Raw genomic sequence first — 17,705 nt, 5'->3', positions numbered from 1 at the left:
TAAAACAATCAGATAAGATGTTGTGTAACAATTCATACTAAAAACATGATCTTGTCAGTCAAGAAGAAGAGATGAAAACAAATACCTTGAGAGTTCGTGAGTAGAAGTATACAGCCCTGAATTTATGATAATATGGTGCAGTTTATACATACACAGCAATGTGACTGCTTAAAGTGCTCCCAAAATTCAGGCAAAATAAATTATAAGTATTATTAAGATCAAAGAAGGTAAGAGTCCCTACGTTTGACATAGGCCAGGCCAAAGTTTGATGTATATGCTCATCTCTTAGCTCTGCAAGTCTATGAAGAAACCATCAGAAAGCATACTGAAAATAGAATGAGCTTCCATTCAAAACAGAAAGCTCCTGTCTGTTTTAGTGAAGGCTACCAGATCCTTTATCAGAAATTTGGTATAGTTCAGAGGTACAAATGTTCTTTTAGGCCCTTTGAAGCACTGGATTTAATATCAGAGTTTAGTCTTGGCTCCAACCTCCAATTCTTTGCATAGTCATTCGAGCAATCTTGGGGATGAAGTCTTCCATTAGCATAGTGATCTTCATGCCTCAAGTGTGAGGAATAGGTATTCTCCTCATTAACAAGGAACCAGAGATAATATTTTATAGGCAAAATACTCAGGTATGCAAAAACATAAAAAACATTCAATTAATGTATTTTGTACTGAAATTATCTTAGCTCATTAGCTGTCACTTCTACCTGGTAGCAGGGAATGGAATTTTGCTATTCCAAGTTGACCCATTATTTCTATTTTCAAGTTTAGTTTTATTTTAGATAAATTTTTAAATTAATAATGTTTTTATGACCTGTTGTCTTCTCTTCCAAAAAAAGGTTATTCTAACTTCCTAATGGGTTTACTTTCATAGTAGTTGTGGTTATGTATATATGTATGTATTTTTTCAAAAATCAACTTTATTGGTTTATAATTCACAAAAAATAAAATTTATTCTTTTAAAGTGCGATTTTTTTCAATTTCTACACAAATAGCCTGCTGGAATTTTGATTGGAATGATGTTGAATGTGGATTAATTGTGAGAGAATTGCCATTAACAGTACTGAGTCTTCCAATCCATGGACATAGTATATCTCTCAATTTATTTAGACTTTTAATTATTCTCAGCATTGCATTGAAATTTTAGGTTTAGAGGTCTTGTACATATTTTGTTAAGTTTGTCCTAAGAGTTTTATATTTGAGATGATAGCATAAATGGTATTGTATTTTAAATTTTAGTTTTCAATTGTTTCTTTCTGATGTATAGATTTAAATTCATTTCTGAATGTTGAACTTGTATTCTGTGATCTTTTAAAAATCTCTTGTTAGTTCTAATAACTTTTTTTTTTAGTTTCTTTAGGACATTGTATGCACATGATCATGTTGTCTGCAAATAAGGGAAACTTTAATTGTTTTGTAACCTTATGACTTTTATTCGACTTCAGTAACAATATTAAGTAGAAGTGGTGATAACTGATATCTTTCCTTATTCCAGAAATTAGAGGATAAGAATTCAGTCTTTCATTATTGATTATGATTTTATCTGTAAATATTTCATAGGTATAAGTCTTTCATTCTTGATTATGACATTAACTGTAGATATTTCATGGGTAGTCTGTATAACATTGAGGTGTTTTTATTCTATTCCTAGTTTTATGAAATTTTTATCATAAAAAGGTGTTAAATTTTGTCATACATATGAGTATGTGTTTATACTCTAACATGATTAGATTTTTTATTCTTTATTCTTATAATATAGTGAAATAAAGTACATTTTAGAATGTTAAGCCAGTCATGAAGCTCTGGAATCTACTTTTCATAATGCACTACCTTTTATATCTAGATGATTGTAATTTACTAAGGATTAAAGATTTTTGTGTCTTTTTTGATAAAGATTATCAGCCTAAAGTATGGTTTTCTTGTAAGATTTTGTCTGGTTTTGGGTAAGCATAAAACTGGCCTCATGAAATCATTTGGGAAATCTTCCTCCGTACTCTCTTTTTGAAAGAGTTTAGGTAGAATTGTTATTTATTTTATAAATATTTACTGGCATTCACTAATAAAGTCCTCTTTGCTTGGAGTTTTCTTTGTGAGGAAGTTTCTAATTAAAATTTGATATGGGACTATTCAAGTTTTCTATTTCTTCTTGAGTCAATATTGGTAAACTGTATCTTTCAAAGAATTTGATTTAAGCTAAGTTGTCAAATTTATTAGCATAAATTTGTTTATTATGTTCCCTTATTTATTTACTCTAACATTTCTGCGGATTTGTAGTGATGTCCCTGATTATGTTCAATTATTGGAAATGTTCTTTTTAAAAAATACTGTTAGTCTATTTAAGGGTTTATAAATTTTATTTATATTTCTACAGAAACAGCTTCAGTTTCATTGATTTTTCTGTTTCGTCTAATTTTTATTTTATTGGCTTCCTCTCTTATTACTTTCTTACTTCTATTTCCTTCAGGTTTAACTTACTTTTTGTTTTTATAGATTATTTAAATGAAAGCTCAGGTCACTCATTTTATATGATTTTTATTTTCTAATATAAGCACTTAATACACATTTCCATCTACATGCTGATTTAGCTCTTTCCAAAATTGTTTTAATATTTTTGATGCCATTATATTTCAGTTCAAAATATTTCATAATTCTTTTGTGATTTATTCTTTTACAGTCTATATAGACGTGTGCTGTTGAGTTTGTAAATTTTGGAGATGTTTTCACACAGAATGTTTGTATTATTGGTTATAATTTAATTTTATTATTTTCAGAGTAGATACTCGGAATAATTTTAGTTTTTTTTTGGATTCATTGATACTTGTTTTATAGCCCATAATATAATCTAATACCATATAATCTTCCCTGTGCACCTGAAAAGAATGCATATTCTCTTGTTGAGTAGACCATTCAACACATTTCACTTAGGTCGAGTTGGTTTTTAATGTTATCAAAGTCATCTATACCTTTACTACTTGTTCTAATAATTACCTGCTGACTTGTTTAATAATTACTGTGTGAGCAATGTTAACATATTTAACTATAATTATAAATTTGTCTTTTAAGTTCTACCAACTTTGGTTTCAGGCATTGTTGAAGCTCTGTTATTAGGTGTGTATACAGATTGAAAATGTTATATCTTCTGGATGTACTTTCCAGTTTTTCATTATGAAATGCTTCATCTTATCTCTGAAAATATTGCTTATCCTGATGTCTACATTGTAGATCATTAATATAGACATTCTAGACTATGCCTAGCATTTGTTTACATAGTATTTAATTTTGTATCCTTCAACTTATAACCACACTATGACTTTATATTTAAAGAGGGCTTCTACAGTAGGCCTATATTTGGGTATTGCCTTTTTACCCTCTCTGACAATGTGTCTTTTAATTGGAGTGTCAAGATTAGTAACATTTAAAGTTGTTATTGATATAGTAAGTTTAAATCTATACTCTTGCTATCTTTTTTTTAAAAAATTGTCTTCTTTTCTGCATCCTTTATTGTCAATTATTGTTTAGTGTTCTATTATTTCCACTACTGAATTATTAGCTATCCCTTGCTTTAGTTTTTAGTATTACTCTAGGGAATATAACACACACCTTTAACTAACTTCGGCTTACCTTTCAATGATATCATGTCACTTCACACATAAAGTAAAAATCTTATATACATTATATGCTTTCATTTATCTACTTCCATCTTATGTTGCCATTCAATTTTATTTATGCATATGCTATAGATAGCATTATTCTTGCTTCAAAGATATGTCATTTGAAGAAATAAAAAATGAGAAAAATAATATTTTATGTATACTCACTTATATAAACCATTTCTAATGTTTCTCATGCCTATAATATTCTCAGCTGTTCTCAGTTTTCAGCTGGCATCATTTTCCTTTTGCTGGAAGAACAGTCTTTAATATTTCTTGTAGTGCAAGTCTGCTGGTGATGAATTATTTTAGCTTATTTATCAGAAACATAATTTCACCCTTAGTTTTGAATTTTACACTTTTCCCTGTGGAAGGGAACTTGAAGAATTTTATCAGGGGAGTTTATAAATGTCATGCTTATATTTGCATTCCAGAAGTATCCTTTGGACAGTCTAATATCCTTTGGACAGTTCCAATTGTTTGGCTTGGGAAAAGTCTGAAAGCAACAGGAACAACCAGGAGGCTGTTAAAATAATCCAGGGGAGATACAATGAGGTTTCAAGTCAGTCAGTGGAGGTAGGGGTGGTGATAAGAAAGCTGGTTTGGGAGATAACTGTGTCATCTGAACTTAGGTATCAAATATAAGTGGAGATGATGACTCCCTGTGCTTTGGTTGTGGCTCTGAAGTAACAAGAGGCCCTGTGTCCTGAAGTGAGAATTTGTAGTAGGAGAAACGGGTTTGTGAGATCAGTGGTGCTCATCTTCATGATGGTGAAAGCCCTAGGACTGGGGGGCTGTCCCCAGTGCCATGCCTGGCATGCAAGTTCTCCACTGAGATGAACCTCTTATCTGTTTGGGGCCCAGGTACATTTCCAGCTCTTGGTATACTGCACACCAGAGAAATAGAGACTGATTTTGTCCAAGTCACTGAGCGTGGACTCTGGCTTTAGACTCTAGGTACATGATATTGAGGGTCTCCCACTTCTAGGACACTGGCTCCGGTTCTCTGCTCCTTCTGACCTGCACTGGACAGTTATGGATAATGTCCTTAGGCTAAAATAACTTCAGGTCAGCACCTCTGCACAGAGTGCTTGGCCTGTGGCCCCTCTCATTGCATCAGTCTCACCAGGCTCTTGTTCTGTCTGTTTCTGCTATCCCACTGGTTCCAGCAAGTTGTACAGCTGAGTTCACCCCAAGTTATGACATTATTTAGACTTTTCCTTTCAACTCGGAATATGAAACAAGGATAAATCATTCAACCTCCGTCATCCATTTAACCCCTGTGTAAACTGTCTGAGGAATATAATGATAATTACCTTTTTCAGGGACAGAGTTGGGGGGAGAGTCAATTAAGGCTTGCACTGTGCTTTGAGATCTTTCAATGAAAGGCTCGGGGTTATTACTGTTAACAAGATACTAGAGGGATATTTGCCAGCAGTGACTCCCTTTGAGCCAGCATGTCTGTCATTAGTAATTTGGGGGCTTGGCACAGAGTCATGGGAATGTTTTAATGGCTTCTGTTCAACCCCAGAAATAGATTGTGAAGTTGCAAAAAGAAAAGCTTGTTTTCTCTGCTGTCCTCTACTTCTGTACATGTGGTGACTCTCAGGGGAGATCTCAGGTTCTTTGTCAAGGGCCAAAGAAGTGAGAAACAGGGTCTTATGCTGCCTCAATAAATTCTGACAGTAGACAGTGGTCAGGCCTGTTCCACGGAGTGATTTAAAGAGGAGCTATACCACCAGATAGTAACTCTGGCCTAAACTTTATTTCTGGAACTACCTGGGGAGCTTGCTAACCCACTGAAGTTTGGGAGTGATAGGTAATATTATTAAGTTGTGAGTGATAAGTACATTAATACTGTTTCCTAAATAAATATTTAGGAAACGTTTGTCAATTTGAACATGTGATTTTATGCCTAAAACAACTCCCAAACGCTTTTCAGACCTGTCTCTGTGAGTCAAGAAAACAATGTTTTCTGCCTAGGAGGTGTGGACTTGTTTCTAGCACCTGGGAGAAGAATGCATGTGTCCGATCAACTTGTGTTTGGCCCTTCATTGGCAAAGTCCATGCTGTAGCTTAATTTTCAGCCAATTAATAAACTGTTCTTTTAAAAGCTCCCAATACTTCCTCTTCCTTCATTTTTTCCCTTTATTTTTTACTCCATTCTTTGTTTTATTTTTAATCAATTCTTTACTCATCAAAGCAACATGATAGACTGCAAAAAACAGCAGATATGTGGAAATAAGAAGTAGCTTTGACTCTTACTGATGGTGTCCTTGGGCAAGTCACTTAACCTTCACAACGTTTACTTCACCCTCTGAAAAATGTGTTGATAACACAGGGTCCCAGCAAGATGGCTGGGAGTCAACATGGACACAGTTTTTTCAGGTGTTGCAGATGCAGAGTCACATAAACTTGTGAAGCTACTGAATGTAAACAATAGGGTATAGTGGAGACCTCCAGCTGGAACATCCTTGCCCCAGCCACAGGGAACTGCTATTATTCTGTTATAGCAAATGTTCACCAGACTTCATTTCTTTTTTCAAAGCAAATAGGACACTTAAAAATGTATATAGTGTGTCCCAGTTTTTATGTGTTGGAGCCAATGCATTTTATTTTGCAAAAAGATGTGAAACAATTACAACATGGTTCTAGGCTGGGTTTGACTAACAAGCAACCAATTTGATATTTGTAATGTATTTTATCCTTTATCCATTTCTGCCTTTTTCCTATTCTTTGTCCTCTAATACTTTTTCTTTTTCTATCTTTTTTCCCCCTGAAAACAGTGTGTTCTTTATATTATCCTAAAGTAATACTGGAATTCTTTGCTTGAGATACATTCACACAAACCACAGTTTCCTCAAATTCACATCTCTTTTCTTATAAATGACAATACAATGACACCACCAAGCCCACTGAGTTTTGAAATAGGTAAGTCTATACTTCCATTCCCAAGAGAAAACTGGAAATAATATGTCTTCCTGCTTTTACTTAAAAAAATAAAAAAGAGCCAACGTGGCTGTTGACAAGATCACCAGGAATGTTAACTCATCAGTCACTTGGGGCTATCTGTGGTTGAGTTTGCCAACCCTTGGCCACATAAATGGTGTCAATCCTGAGCCTGGTGAGAAGCTGGTCTGAAGGAGGCATGACCATGTGGGTTCGTTGCCTTTCCAGAAAACTATGCTAAAGAAGCCCCAACCACTGATTGGGCAGTAGTAAATTGTACGTAAAAGGTACACTCATCACCAAAAATGAGCATGGTTCTTCCCAATTGCAGGGACTTGCCTTCTTTTAACTCTTTTTTTTTTGGGGGGGGAGAAATGTGACTACTTTATTTAATACAAGAAGAGACCCCTTTGAAAACAGTGTAATAATACTTTGTATGCATGTCCACATTTTCTATTCCCTTTCTGCTGACAGAAATAACTAATCATCAAAGGCACTCTTCCCATTGAGTCTAGATAGAGCCACAAAATCCTTAATACACATGGCAGCCATGATCAGTCATTTGGGGTAGGCGTATGTGCTAAAATCCAGCACTCCAAAAGGTGAAAACAACTCAAATATCCATAAAATAGTAAACAGGTAAGCAAAATGTGATATATCCAGGTTATAGAAAACCATTTGCCATGAAAAAGAAATGAAGTGTGGATACACATAACGATGTGGATGAACCTTAAAACATCATGATAAGTGAAAAATAAGCGACATATAAGACCATGTATTATGAGTCTACGTATATAAATATCCAGAGAAGGCAAATCTATAGAGATAAAAAGTAGATTGCCATTTTCTGGGGGTAGGGGTGGGATCAGGTGCTGCTTAAAAGTGGGGTAATGGTGTGTTTTCTGGGGTGGTAGAAAGATTCTAAAATTAGATGGTGGAGATAGTTGTACAAGTTTATAAATTCACAAAGAGTCATTTAACTGTACACTTAAAACAAGTGAATTCAACATTGTGTAAATTACACATTGAAATCAATAAATCTGTTTACAAAACACATGGAGTAGGCTTGCCTGTTGGTCAAGACATTTGATTACCTGGAGTCATGGAGCCATAGAGCACAAGTTACTCCAGGATCTTCACCTGACTTGCAATGTAATATCCAGAAAGAACTTCCTTTCTCTGTCTGAATTTTCTTCACTTGTAAGTTGATGTATCTGAGCTGATACTCTTTCAGGAACTTTTAAACTCCAACAGTACCTGAGAAGAATAGTTACTGAAATATTTAACCACAAAATAAAAACAACCCAAATGTCTATCCTACTAGGCTGTCAACTTTTGGGAAGGAGCAGAGATTGGGGATTCATCCCCTGCCAATGTCTGGCTCCCGGCTCTACACAGAGAGTTAAACACTGCTGTCTATTGGTATAAGGAGATTATGAATATGAATATTTATGAGCCTTCATATATAGTATTAAAGATATTTTCTAAGAAATGAATATCAGCATGATGTGTGACAGTGTGACATTCCTGCTCTGTCCAATGTGTCTTTTAGTCTTCTTAGAGAATGTGAAACATTGCGAAGAAAATATCACCCTCTATAATCTAGTCTAGTTGTATAAGTAGTTGCAGTGAGAAAAAGAGGGGTGTGTGTGTGTGTGCGTGCGTGTGTGTGTGTGTGTGTACCCTTGCTTTGGGTATGTTGTATTGGGTGAAGACAGGCTTTGGAGTCAAACAAACCTAAATTTTCTTCCAGGTTCTGCTATTAAATCCCAGTGGGATCATCACTTAACCTCTCTGAGCCATCTGTGACATGGGGGTAATCTAATTTACCTCCCAAGGTATTTAGAAGTCCTAGGAGACCTTCTATGTTAAACAGCTAGTGTAGTTCCAGAAACAACATACGTGTTTCCTAAATGTTTGTTTCTGATCTTTCTGCTCTTTCTCTTCCCCTCCACCACATTTAAGGTCTGTTTGGACATGGCTGGGTCTAGATAGTAGGGACTCAAAATAAAAGTTGCCCACTTCCCTCGATTATTAGATACACAAATGCCATCAGCCAAGGGCATGTTCGTTTGGAAGGGGACCTGGCTATGTTGAGCGACTGTTCACTGTCTCTGGAAATGATCCTCTTGTCTTGCCACTTTGCCCTTCTTCACTTTTCTCTTGATCCTTAAGGTTTTCTAAATTAGAGTTATGACTCTTTGGTAAGACACTAGGTCCATGATAATGAATATTCCTTAGCACTGAGGTCATGGTAGAGCCTCAGATGATACTTATTTCTAAGCTAGATGTTCCAGGAGCCCACCCACCCCTTTTCTAATTTGGTCAAAGCATGCAAGTTCTGTTTCTGTTTTGGAGCAAACCCATGCCTGTGCTTTCTATCATGCTTCCTTTTAAGACATAGCCAGGAAACTCCACAATCTGACGGCTGGATGCCATCAGAGTTTGCAGGGCCACACACACTTTTAGGAAGATTTTGCATATTGTCGAATGTCTTATTGTGGTCACAGAGATGCAGATATGTGACAAATATTCTTTAGGGGAAGAGAGAGAAAAAGACGAACATTTGTGGGGCCTGTTTTATGTTTGGCATGCAAGATGTTTATTCTTCTATTCACTTATTTAAGATAAATGAATAACTTTGAGTGCATTTTTGCATAAAAGAAAATATCAGATTCTTTGTCAAAACAAATTAAGCAATGCAAAAGGGCACGGGGCAAAAAGTAAAAATATTCCTACAACAGCAACCACACTTCCTTCTCCACTTACCCTTCCTTCTTGAAATTTTAATCTCAAGTGGAAGTAACCACTTCTAGTAGACTAGTATGGATTCTTCCCTTGGCCCTTTCTCAAGCACTTTGCCATAAATACAAATTGTTCTGCAATCCCCTCATTCTATTTATATACCCTGCTTGTCTCTCTACATGATTACAGATAGAGTTCTCTCACTCTTTTAATGATTATCTCACATTCTATTTCATGAAAGGGCTCACATTTGTTTAGCCATACCCCATCCATTGTCATATGCATTATTTCTTGCTGGTTGTACATGTAACCTACATGTGTTCTATTTGCAAACACTTGAAAATAATTTTGTAAAACAGGTTCTTCAAAGGAATTTATTGAAGAAAGTGTCTACCGGGCAGGAGACTGGGTGCTATAAGTACAGCAGGGACAAGATGTAATTGCTTCCTGCTTCCACAGAGTTTGCAATCTAGTCTGCTGTTGTATTCCAAATGTCTACTCCATCTTTCCCCCACCTCTACCCTGCTTATTAATGTAAAGATAATTAGTCCCGTTTATAGCTAAGAAGCCTTTGGCTCAAAGAAGTATATAAACACTAGCAAGTTCACCCAGACTATTAATTGCATAGTTGGGAAACATTTCCACGTCTAACTCCAGAACTTCTATGCTGCCCATTACCTGGTCAATGACTAGTATTTGGTCACTTGCAACCCATCCAAAATGTGTCACATTTACCTATCTGATATTGGATTTAAAGCATTAGAGATCCAGGTGAATTAGAAGCAAAGAGGTGAGTTTCTGCTCTTTGTAAAACCATGGCACAACAGCTCATGAGGAGAAGCAGAGAGACTCATGACCCCCATTATTTATGGGAGGGTCTCTCCTGGGGTCAGGCATATCAGATTTTGAATTTCAAGTCAGTAACTTTGCATCTGAATATCCTTGGCCAAGTCATTTCTTCTTCATTAGATTCAGGTTTCCTCATCTGTAAGGTGGAAAGGATCAATATCCACTTTTCCAGTGGTTGTGAGGTTTCAATGAGCTCATGTGCATCAACTATTTTGCACAGATCCTAAGACAGAGCGGGAGCTTGATAAATGTTAGCTATTGTTACTGCTTTCATTTTAATGTTTTTTTTTTTAATTGTGCTAAATCTGATTGCCCTCTGGAGTCCCTGCTTGTTCCACCAACTCTGAGCCAAGCACCTGCCTTCTCACCACCTTTGCTGTCCTCAGGAGCCCTTGGGAAATTCTGGGTATGGCCTCAGTTCCCATCAGAGGAGAATGTGAACATGATATGTCCCCAATATAGTCCAGGATGCAAGGAGCCTACTAATTAGAAATGGAAAGGTGGGCACCGTTAATGGTTTTCCGAGGAGTCATTTACACTCACAGTTTGGGAACTGGGTGTGATTTCTTCTTAGAATAACTCCCTGAAGATTTGTGACCTGCTCTGATCCTGTCATCTCATTTCCAGAGTCTCTTCTGTCCTCTGAAGGCCCAGCTTTGGAACTCAGCTCTTTGGCCCAGCTCTTGCTGCCAGGCTTGACAAGCACAGATGCTACTTGTCAGGCTTGCGCCAAGTTGCCCAGCCGGGACACTCACCACGGGGCCAGGCCATCCCTTTACCGAGCTGGGCTCTCAGCCACGACTGGAGAGGTGCCAGAGGGAAGGAGGCAGGGCATGCATGGAGCTGGAGTGGGTAATCGTGGTTGGGAGCCTGAGATGGCCTGCAGCTACAAGGGCAAGATTAGTGACATCAGCCCTTCCCAGGCAGCAGGTTCAGACAGGAGGAGCGGGAGGCCGCCGGCGCCCGGGTCAGAGGGGGCATTGGCAGCCAGGAGGGTGGGCCCTCCCAGGCCTGGGCTCCTTGGGACCTGCCTGCTGTGGTGTGGTTGTTGGGAAACCTGTTGGGTAAGCTCTTGTGTGTTTCCCTGCAAGGCTAGGTCTTAACAGTCAAAGCAGAAAAGTGGGGTGAGGGGAGGGAGCTCTTTAATGGCTCTGACATATACTTGAGAAGCTGCCAAAGGGTGGTTTATGTTCTTAAACAGAGATGTGTTATGATAGTGAGGCTGCTTCTGTGGTGGTGATAGCTGAGCCCTGCCTGAGGCGGGGGCTCCCTGACATGCTCCTTTGCCAAGACAGGAGGTGGCATGGTGAAAGGAGTGGATTGCCAGATTTGGGGGTAGCAGAGGTAGCCGTCCCAGTACACAGAGTGTATAACCTTGGGGTAATCAGATCATCTACCTGAACTCCAGTTTCTCATCAGCTAAATGGAAATAATGGTTTGCCCCTCACAGATCTCCACAGCTGCAGGTTCTTAGCTGCATACCTGCACCACACTGTTCGAAGCATTTCGCAAATATCTCAGTTACTCCTATAATGACTGCATGATGCAGGTGCTATTATGAGGCTTGTTTTACACCTAAAGTGCAGAGATATCAAATGATTTGGGCGAGGTATCATAGCAAAGCTGGCAGAGCTGAGACTGGACTCTGAGCAGATGTCTCTAACCATAACCACTATGCTATGCTTCCCAGAACGTGCCTAGGACCCTGGTCCTCCCCATCCAAGCACTTGAGTCATTGTGGGATTAGTTAATGTGATTTTTTCGTGAGTGCCCACTTCCTTAACTGGATTCTGAGCTCTCCACCTTGGTTTTTGCTCATTTCTGTATCCCCAGCACCCAGCTCTGGACTTAGTAAGGATTCCCCTGTAGTACCTGTGTGAAAGGCTGCCAGGAGGACCAAGATAAAGAACTTGAAATATTTGGTGGCTCCCTATGAAATCACCCAGCATTGCTTTGAACTTACAATAGGCGCTAGGGAAATGCTTATATGCAGGGCAGATATTCTGTGGGGGCTGGGTTTACTTCAGTGACTTTGTTCAGGGGGAGCCCTCAGTGGGCATGATCAGTCATTAATGGAGTCACTCCCAAATGGCAAACTTTGGAGCAATCTATTTGACTCACTATAAGAAGAAGAAAATAGGCTGGGCCCACGCTGTTCAGGCAGGCCAGCGCTGCAGTCACGTGCTTCATAGACCTCCCCTTACACAGTTGATCTTTCGGAAAGCATCTTCTCAAAGCAACTACCACCAAACCTCAAAAGGTGGTCCAGTCCATTTGTCTGTCTCGGGGAGAATTTCTCATTTTGTTCAGCAACCTAACCCATCTTCATTTTCAGGCCTAAAGTAGAAAATCTCTGAAGTGCCAAGGGGTAAAATGCCTTCAAGAAAAAAGGAGAAGAGAAGCTCCTTTCGGGTTGCGCATTCTCTCTCGGCAGTCTCTATGTTTGCAGAGCCTGATGGGATAAGAAGCAAGCGCCAGCCTCAAAATTGTGTGCATTGTGGGTGTGCAAAAGATGCACCCAGCATTCCTTCTCTGACGCTGATGAATCCCACACTTGAGGGAAATCTATTTTTCCAAAATGTTTGCTAAATTATCCATAGTATTTTTGCCTTCCCTTATGCTCTTGCTGAGTTTCCTAGACCATGCTCCTGAGCCCATTGAACCCTACCTTTGGACATGGTTAGGGTTGTTGTTTGGCTGCTATGCAAAGATGCTACTGACAGACAGACAGACAGACAGACAGACACACACACACACACACACACACACACACACACACAGAGGCTGAAATGAAAGCATAGGTCTAATTGATCTCTATGTTGGAATGGGTAATTTGTTTAGATTGCATCAAAAAAAAAAAGAGAAACATCTAGAATATTATTACAGTTTGATGTATTCAATTTCCTCAGCAAAGAGAACATTTTAGAAATGGTCCGGAAACAACACTGTGCAGAAGTATCATCAGGTAGTGAACAAATGGCTTTGGTTTCTTTGCCCAAAGTGGAACACAGTTAATCGGAAAGCCTCTGCAAATTTATGGGGAGCCTAATATATACCAGACCCTGTTTGGGGACTAGAAAGGTCCTTCATTTGCCCCCACACTCAATTCTGTACCTGGCATGATAATAAAGTCAGGAAAAGAACACGTCTGTGTGAGAAATCATTGTTTTTTTTTTTTTTCTTAGTGAATGCTCTAGTTACCTGCTTGCAAAGTTCACTGGGGCCAGGACTGGCTATTTAAGATAGAAAGTTACCTGACTTTGGGAGCCAGAGAGTTCTTGGCACTTTTGGCTGAAGCCTTTATTTTTCAAGGAGGTGTCCTCATTTGCGAAAGACAATTTCTTGGCTCAGGCAAACCAATTGAACAGTCACCTGCATTTCTTGACAGGACTATTGCTCCTGAATATTGCCACACCTGGGGTGTGTGCTGGGGCCCTGGATTTGAAGCATGAATATCTTTATCCATTCAGGATGAGGTGGTGGCAGCTTGTGCTACACTCCCCACAGGTGTCTTGGCTCTGAATCAAGCCCCTTTGATTCACATGGGAAGTCTTTTTAAAAAATTACTGATAGCTGCTTCAAAGTACATGTCCTATTGATGGTGGAATCATGGGTCTCAGAAGATTTGGGGTTAACCTCATATCATGGGTCTGCTACTGTGTCCTTAAAAATGGTATGTAAATCTGTGTGATTGAATGTATAACTTCATAAGACTTTTTATACATGTGTTATTCCAAAATTAAACGTATTTTGTTAGGTTATGTTGACTTAAGAAATAGTATTAAAAAAGGAAAATGAGAGTCAATTGTTTTAGAAATATTAGAAATCTTGCATTGTGGAAGAATCCAACATACTCATGCTGCCTTGTTTCTCCGTCTTATCTCTCACTGGCTAGAGAGTATAGATCTTTATACACATAAATGTATATGGATACACACACATTTCCTCTTCTTCTTGGTCTCCTTGGATAGCTTTCATTTTCTTTCTTTCTTGCCAAGTAGCTCTGAGTATATTCAACTCTCCGGCCATTGATTCTTTTGGGTCTACAGACTCATATCTGCCTAGTCCGAATTATTTAACGGGAGCTCTTGTGTTTAACATTTGGGCTCCCGAACACCCAGGTTTCTAGTTTCCAGGAGGCGGCCTCACCCAAGACATTAGGGCATCTGCCCTTGCCTGCCCTGACCTAATTCTTCTCTCCACCTGGGCTATCACTTTAGCCCTTAACTTTAAGCTGTGAGTTCTGCTCAACAAGTCCTCAGCTGCACACAGGAGTCACTAGAGTTTGCTTCTCCTTCCTTCAGTCTGGCCAACATTAAGGCACAGTGAGGTGCACAGTGCATGCCAATGATTGTTGAGGGGAGGTGCATCCTCAGTAGCAAAAGGGCTGGGCTCAGCAGTGACTCATGCCCACACCTGCCAAGGGTATTACAAGGGAAAACCTCATCTAAAGAGCCTGAATCTTCCAGCCACATTACCAAGCAGGTTTTAGGGAGAAAGATGAAGGCTGGATGTGGCCATGGGGAGAAGTAGATGGGGATGGGTTGAGATCCTTGAGTGCTGAGCCTTGCACAAGTACCTGGAGGGATGTTTGTATGCCAAATGCCATTTGAGTCAGGATCCTTGGGTTTCAGGCTGATTTTAAAAAACCATCTATAGTCCCCGTTAACGGAGAGAGTGCTTGGATAGCATGTGCAATAATATTATATAATAGTCACAATAATAACCATCATATTGTTTAACCCTAACCATTTGCCTAACAGTATGCTGGATGCTTCACTAGATTGGCTCATTTAATTATTTCATCAACTTAAGGTAATAAATTAGTATTCCCTTTTTACAGAAGTGAAAACTAAGGTATAGCTAAATTAAATAACTTGCTCAGCGTTTCATAGTTAGCAAGTGGTAAAAGTGTGTTTAAACTCAGGAAGCCTGACTCCAGATCCTGTACTCAACCACAATAGTCTAGTGTCCCATCATGGTAAAAACTAGGTATTTGCATACCTTTCCCCAGACAGGGCCAGATAGTAAATATTTTAGGCTTTGAGGTCATATAGTCTCTGTGGCAACTACTCAACTCTGCTGCTGTGGCAATCAGTATTTATTGACAATGTGTAATTAATGGTGTGGCCATGTTCCAATAAAGCTTTGTTTATAAAAAACAAGCCATGGGTTGGATTCAGCCTATAGGCAGTAGTTTACTGGCACTTGGAATAAACAAAAGAGGACACGGAAGTTTCAGATTTAACAAACACTCATTGGAACACTTATTATTTTTCAGGTACTTCCATTAATTTATTGACTCTCAAAAGCTTTAAGGTAGAAAAGGAATTCCCAGTTTACAAATGAGAAAACTGAAACTCAGTGAAGTTAACTTTCCTGGAGACGTACAGCTAGTAAATGGCAAAGGAGAACTGAACATAACTCATCACATCTCAAGTTCCTTTGTCATTTTTCTTTGTAGGCTTTCCAAGTAGACTGAAGCCCCATAAATAATCAAGTCTCCAGAAGCTATGCTGCCACGTTTTCTTTTTCAGGGAAGTGTGAACGTGTCATAACTTGGCCATGACTAGCTGCAAGGCATGCTGGGACCTCAGGCACAGGAGGCGTCTGGAAGAGGAAGAGGCACTGAGATGAATATGGAGAAAACTTGCCCAGATGGAAAACTGGCCATTGGTAGAGGGAGGGGTTGTAGTTGTCCAAATATGTGGCGAATTCTGGGGGGGTTCCAGCTTAATTTCATCTTTGTGGTGGGACATTGTGGGGGTGGGAGTGTGAGCAGAGAGATCAGGAATCTCCAAGCTGTGTTAACAATGGGGTGGCATCTTAATTTGGAACAGGGTGCAGGTTAGAGGATCCTGGGAGGAAGCAGCTGGAAGGAGCTGGCCATCATTGGAGTGCGCTGGTTCTCAGAAATAAGTTTTAGGCTATGGAAGCATCTGGAGTGAGAAAAAGAAATCCAAAATGGAACACACACTCATCTAACCCAGGTAGACACCTGCCTTAGCCTTTACACCTCAGATTAAGGGAATCTCTTTACAGAGAACTTTGCTGAACATTGCAGTAGACTCTCCTTGCTCTTCTTTGCTATTTAGCTACATTTTTCTTTACCCAGATACACTCCCACTTCCATACCTTTCTACTTGCCATTCACTTTTCTGGAATGCTCTTTTCCCAGCTATCCTCATGCCTTGCTCCCTCACTTCTTCAAGATTCTCTTTCAAAAGTCATTTACATGGGAGGCATTTCCACCTCATTTGAAATTTCAAACCCCCTTCCCCCAATATTTTATTTCACCCCTATTTCCTGCTTTATGTTTTTTCTCCTTAGCATTTACCACTAACCCATAATATAAGTTATCTTTTTTTCTTCTTTCTTGACTGCTGCCTAGAAGATCTAGGAGGTCAGGAAAGGTATGTAGCTTTGCTACTGTATCTACAGTATTTAGAACAGTACCTGGGACATTGTTGGCACTCAATAAATATCTGTCGAATTAATGAACTAACTTATTTGTAATTACGTATATAATTATATATTATCTTTATCTCCCACTACACTTCTGTGAAAATGAAGACCATGTTTGCGTTTTTATCACTACATTCTCAATGCCTAGATTATATGACATGCTCAAGAAAAAAAAAAAAAAAGAAACACTTGAATGAAAGAATGAGTGAGAATTAGGAGGATTCTCCTACCCTAATTAGGAGGATTCTCCTGACTGGCATAAGATGCCCAAGAACTTATGTATTACATCATCCTAACTCTTATCAAGGAATTTATGTCTCCCACTGATCTTATGTTTTTTTTAGACAGAGGCTTGCTCTGTCGCTCAGGTTGGAGTACAGTGGCATGGTATCAGATTACTGCCACCTCTGCCTCCTGGGTTGAAGCAATTCTCCCTGCCTCAGCCTCCTGAGTAGCTGGGATTACAGGTACCTGCTACCACACCCAGCTAATTTTTTGTATTTTTTAATAGAGATGGGGTTTTGCCATGTTGGCCAGGCTGGTCTTGAACTCCTGACCTCAGGTGATCCGTCTGCCTTGGCCTCCCAAAGTGCTGGGATTACAGGTGTGAGCCACCCTGCCCCTCTGTAAACTTAAAATTCTTTAAAGGATACATGTTGTGTCTTATTCATGTCTGACCTCAAGATCCTTAACAGCAATTGGCACTTAGTAGGTAATAGTTAATTATCTGCCAAATGAGTAAAAGCATGCTGCCGTGGTAAAAGCAAGGCTTGCGAGTGCAAAGCTCCTTTGAGAGTTCACTGTCTGGTGAGGCTGAGACTGCCTTGTTTAGGATGGACCCAGAGCAAAGTCTTCGTGGCAATGGAGAGCCTTTGCCAGAGTGACTTAGATGTGCTTAGCCATGAGGCAACCTCAGATCCCCTGCTTTGGTCATAACTTGCACAGAGGACAGGGTAGGTAGTGTTGAATCCACAGGGGCAAAACTCAGACCTGCCGCTGAGAGTAATCTGGGAAGGCTGGGTACTGATAGTGGAGCAGGGA

This window comes from Saimiri boliviensis, chromosome 9 (genome assembly GCF_048565385.1).
Source record: "Saimiri boliviensis isolate mSaiBol1 chromosome 9, mSaiBol1.pri, whole genome shotgun sequence".
Classification (NCBI taxonomy): Eukaryota; Metazoa; Chordata; class Mammalia; order Primates; family Cebidae; genus Saimiri; species Saimiri boliviensis.
Note: the sequence above shows the minus strand (reverse complement) of the source record.